This window comes from Chelonoidis abingdonii, chromosome 8 (assembly GCF_003597395.2).
Source record: "Chelonoidis abingdonii isolate Lonesome George chromosome 8, CheloAbing_2.0, whole genome shotgun sequence".
NCBI lineage: Eukaryota > Metazoa > Chordata > Testudines > Testudinidae > Chelonoidis > Chelonoidis abingdonii.
Genome location: NC_133776.1, coordinates 86,878,533 through 86,884,550, shown reverse-complemented (window position 1 = coordinate 86,884,550; position 6,018 = coordinate 86,878,533).

Here is a 6,018-nt window from a genome sequence, read left to right as displayed (position 1 = left end):
AATCGATCCCCAACAGATCAATCTCTACCCGCTGATCTGGTGCATAGTGTAGACCTGCCCTGTGGGTGCTGAGAACCAGTGAACCAAACTGTAAATCCTGTATATAATGGAAACCACTTCAAGCCAGGGGAGCAGCAGCACTCCTAGTTCCAGCACCTATGATCCTTACCCCTACTATAAGCAGAAGAAACAGCCCCTCCCAGTAAAGAGCTTCTCTCTGCAGTGTGGAGGAGTGAGATGGTTTTCCAGTGCAAGCTTTCACAACTTGTGTGTCACTATCCCCCCAGGGGTTATGAAAGTCAATGGTGGGGGATGTTGCAAAGCACTGAAAATTTTATTACAATCAAATCTCACTCCCCCACTCCCTGCACACCCTTACCCTTCAAGCTCAAGTGTGTGTGTGAACCTTTTGAAACACAAACACACATACACAAATTGAATAGGCTCATTGTTATCACAGATGCATTTTTACGTGTACAGCAAACATAAGGAGTTGAAAAGATTTGACTTTGAACAAGAGACCACCACGCTGAAAAGGGCTGAGAAACACTAGCCTGCTGGCTAGAGCAGTGAACTGAGATTTCTGGTTCTTGTCCTGACTCACTGTGCGATCTTGGGTAAATCACTTAAAACTTTCGGTGCTTCCATTTCCACATTCGTCAAGTGGTGAAAAGACTTACCTACGTCACAGAGGGTCTCTGGAGCTTAATTTGTGTTTGTAAAATGCTTTGAGCTCCTCAGAGGAGCTATGTAAGTGCTAACTATGGCATTATATCATAGCTTTGCCTCTGTTCTCACAGAAAAGAGCCAATAGAAAGTCATTTGATATCAAGCATAGAAATCACATTTCTCATTCCATTCCACAGTACGGTGAAGCCAGGGATGCTTAGGTACGATTACAATGTTCTCATCTTGTAAATGACACTGATTCTAGAGACAAAAGGAATCATTAGAAGAACTTCAAAAAGATCTCACAAAACTAAGTGATTGGGCAACAAAATGGCAAATGAAATTTAATGTGGACAAATGTAAAGTAATGCACATTGGAAAAAATAACCCCAACTATACACATAATATGATGGGGGCTAACTTAGCTACAACGAGTCAGGAAAAAGATCTTGGTGTCATCGTGGATAGTTCTCTAAGTATGTCCCGCAGTGTGCCAGAGGTGGTCAAAAAAAGCAAAACAGGATGTTGGGGATTCAATAAAAAGGGGATAGAGATAATTATTGCCCTTATATAAATCCAGGATACGCCCATCTTGAATACTGTGTACAGCATGTGGTCTCCTCACCTCAAAAGATATTTACGCACTAGAAAGGTTCCAGAAAAGGGCAATTAACTGCATACGGGTTTGGAGAGGGTCCCATATGAGGAAGATTTAAGAGGCTAGCTCTTTCAGTCTTGGAAAGAGAAGACTAAGGGGGGATACAATAGGTATATAAAATCAATGAGCGATGTGGAGAAAGTGGATAAGGAGAAGGTTATTTACTTATTCCCATAATACAAGACTAGGGATCACCAAATGAATTAATAGGTAGCAGGTTTTTAAAACAAATAAAGAAGTCTCTTCTTCACACAGCACATCAATTGTGGAACTCCTACCTGATGGGAGGTTGTGGAAGGCTGGGACTATACAATGTTTAAAAGGAACTGGATAAATTCATGGTGGCTAAGTTCATTAATATGGCTATTAGCCAGGAAGGGTAAAGAATGGTGTCCCTAGCCTCTGTTTCATCAGAGGATAGAGATGGATGGCAGGAGAGAGATCACTTGATCACTGCCTGTTAGCTTCACTCCCTCTGGGGCACCTGGCATTGGCCACTGTCGGTAGACAGATACTGGACTAGATGGACCTTTGGTCTGACCCGGTACGGCCGTTCTTATGTTCTTAGATTACTCCTCAAGAAGGCAGAGATTTTTTTTTCTAGCAAAAACACCTTTGGGCATTAAATAAAAACTTGTGCACTCTCCAAAGAAACTAAGTTAACCAATCTCTCCTCTGCGGTTAAGCCTTACTTCATATCTGGCAGCATGATCAAATGGCAGGACTGGTTTACAGCCCCTGGGCTCTAAAGAGTTAAAGAAAGGCTTGCACAAACTTTGCTCACAGTGCAGCTTGCAGCCTCTTTGCTCTTGTTCTCTCCTCCCTCTCTCCCTATTGAGGAGAAGGAGCAGCAGTGCTGGAGAGCTACCTTTCCTTCTCCAATCTAACACCTGCTAGCAGCAGCTGAAGGAGGAAACTGTCTGGCTAAGGCTTTTTCCATTCAAACGTCCAGGCACATGAATAGAAGACTCCTCGCACCCTCCCATGCTGAATGAAGGAAGAATATCAGCATTTATGCTGTTAAATCAGCCTGTCAGCTGGCATCTTGAGAGCTGGAATAAGAGTCACCCCTGCCTATCACGCAGCAAAACATTTACTTCAAGAGCAGAGAAGGAGAAAGTACACTTCGCATGCTTGTTCGAAAGAAGATATTCTAGCTCCAGCAGTAAGACAGCAAATATTTCTTCCAAAGACCTCGCTAGTGCGGGGAGATTTTCCTAGACAAATTCTCAGAAGTCCAAGGTCTGAACCAGATGCTCGAATGATTAGCCCCACCAATCCTGCTTGCTAGGAAAGGTAATTATGCTTTTTAAATTCTCTATTATTTTCCTACATGGTGTCACAGCTGATGTTTAGGCACATTAGTTTACGCTTTGGTGTCAAAACAAAAATATACCATCTGCCAACGAAAGAAGAGACTCCTCCCCCCAAATTCCCACTGGGGAAAATGCAAGAAACGGATTGAAATGGCATTTTAATGCTTTTTTGTGCTTCTTTGGCTTTTTTTTTTTTAAGTGTAACTTATAAAGCACACTTTGCTCTGTACCAGGGTCTTTCTGCTTCTGCCAGCCTGGCAAATGAGGATTGAACTACTAGCTTAGGAAAGTCCACGGTGGTGGTTTCAAACTGTGCCTCTTACTGTAATAATTGAACTGTTCAATCCTGTTCTCATCTCTTTGTGGTAGTTTTAGTACTGGATGGAACAGCAAAAAAAGCTCACAACAGTTGTCCTGAATTTCAGTGATCCTTTGCTACCTATTAAAACTTAAACTGACAGTGAAAAGAAAGTAAAGGAATGGAAGCATCTAGCTAAGATAAGAGCATTTATTGCATTTGTCTAGCTATGCATTGGTTTTATCCTAGCCGTACTTACTGCGTTGCAGGGTTTGAACATCATTATTTCTCTTCCTTTGCTAGATAATCAAGGCATGGGGTGGGTTAAGACTAGGTCATTAAAAACAAACTAAATCCTGAGCGTGTTGAGACCCCTCAGCTCCTATGGGCTCCACTGGGAGGTGAATGAGTTCAGCACCTTGGCTCTCTGTATGTCTTATATATGATGAGGGAAAGTGCTCTGATATCAGTTTATTTTAAGCCTCCATTTCCACTATTGATTTTTTTTATTAAACTACATAACTTGTTTGATTTAAATAATTTCTCAAAAATAATTACAAAATCGTTATGACAGAATATCTGTTTGGAATCAAAGGACCTCATCCACTAATATCAATGGGGAGCTGAGGGCATGAGCAGCTCTCAGGATTGGATCATACTTTCCAAGTAGGTCAGAACCTGTTCTGAATTAACAAATATTGATCAACATTTTAGATCTTAGGGGATTTGGTTTCTACTTCTGATGCACTGCACTTTAATAAATATCTGTTAGTCTGATGATTAATCTGGAGACTCCCAAGGCAGGGCAGGGAAGGTCTTTGCTTACTCAGTTCTGAATAAAACAGTTCAGATCTTAACCTGCTTTGGAAATTGGCTTTGTGCAGCATCTTTGCACATCAGATTTGCTTACCTGCTGTTACACAACCCAGCCTCCATGGCTAGCTAACGGGATGAAACGGCTATAGAAAATACCTTCAAATTCCGTTCCTGAGCGTTTTCTGCTAATAACAGAGTCTTTGTAAAACTAAAGCAAGTGTCCAAAGAGATCTACACATTGAAATACCTGCCAGTCATTTCAAATTCTTATATTTAGCAGTGAAATGCTCTTTGGCTGACCTTGGTAACTGAATCTTTTCTGGAAAAGATATAGGTAATTTCCCTATTTTCAACAGTCCAAATGAAGCTGAAGCCTCCTGATGTTACCTGCAATTCTATATTAATCAGACAAAAAGTAATAAAAATCCATGCTAAATCTCCACTATTAATCTCTTACTTTCATTAATTCAAACTCTTGGCTTGGAATTAATTATTGCCCTTGAACTCCTAATGTGCTTAGCATTATACAGTCTAATTTTCAGAAGCAGGTAAAGCCATTAGCCACTCTGGTCCTTAGGGAGAGAAGCAGACTTCAGGCTTCTATATCAGCTGAGACAGCTGCAGACATGGGGTAAGGACAATGTTCTGCACTTTACTCATAGCATGTCAGACTACATATTGATTTCACTTCGGCAGTGGCGGAGAAATCATATAGTACTAAAGTAGGTGTAATTAAAAAAGCTCCCTCCTTATCTTGTGTTTCCTACTAGCTACAGTGAGACTGTTCTTTATGGAGAAAATTCATGCTTTACTCAGGCAAAGTGTGGGAATTGTGGGAATGAAATTTACTGCCCCCACCCACTCAGAGCCAAACTCCATGGCTATAGCACAGCCTCATTCCTTGAGTCCTCTGCTGCAGCCTGTGTGCTGAAATAGCAGTGGCAGCCCCCACTATCACCACCCCAATGCCACTTAGGGTGGTAAGATGCCAGCATCCTTGAGAGGACTGACTCTTGGCCCCACCCCTGCGCTGCATGCTGGCCTATGTGGCACATAGGGGAGTGGTTCTAGCATGGGGCTCACATAGTCTAGGGTGCTTCTGCTGGCAGTCTCCACCAATGTGAACTTCACCCCATACTGGATAGGAATTCATTTGTACTATCACCTCCCAGAAGTCTCCTCTCTTTCTGTTTTTCATATGAAGGATAAATAGGCACGTCTCAGATTAAGAATGGAAAAGTACTGAGTTTTTTAATAATGTATGAGCGGTGTTACTAACCACTTTGTTTTAGAGAAAGGCACTCACATTATATTTTACACATATATTTGACGCAGCCAAAACAATTAGAAATGTGGGCCTCTCAAGCCTTTATATAGTATTTTATACATATACAGGTTTATGAAAACATTTCCAAAGTCACCAGTGATTTTGGCTGCCTCAAATTTTGGGTGCTCAGTCTGAGACAACATAAAGCAGTCTGATATTCAGAAAGTGCTGAGCACCTGTCCTGTGGGAGTCAAGCCCCTTTAGGGAATCATTTTGGACTCTAAAAACCAGGCACCCAATATCACTAGCTACTTTTGAAAATCTAGGCCTTGTTCTTTACATTCTGGTTTTCCAAGAGCATTGAAGTATTTAAAAAACACAGAATGGGCCAGATTTATCTCTGGTGCAACTACACTAATTCTAGGGGAATTGCAGCAGCAGCAGCTTTGCCCCAGTCTGCCTGGACAGGTTAATAAGTAATAAGAATGGAAGAAACTTCAAAAGAGAAAAAAGCCGGGAATCCAGTAAAATTCATTGACTTTTAAAGGGACTTTGGGTATGTCCAGACTACCCACCAGATCGGCAGGTAGCGATCAATTTATCAGGGATCGATATATCGCATCTTGTCTAGATGCGATATAGCAATCCCTGAACACGCTCGCGTCAACTCCATAACTCCACAAGTGCAAGTGATGGTAGCGGAGTTGATGGGGAGCCGCGGCCGTTGATCCTGCGCCGTGAGGATGGGAGATAAGTCAAAATAAGATATGTCGTCTTCAGCTATGGTATTCCCGTAGCTGAAGTTCCATATCTTACATCAAACCCCCGCCCTAGTGTAGACCAGGCCTTTGTCTCTTAAGTCTTTTAGGTGCTTTTTGAAAATCCCACCTTTCATTCCTAGTGCCGTTCCGTCACACGCCAGTGCCACAGAAATGCAACTTGCTGGGGATGTTGCATGCTTAGACTCCAGGGATTTGCACTATTCAGCAGTAAC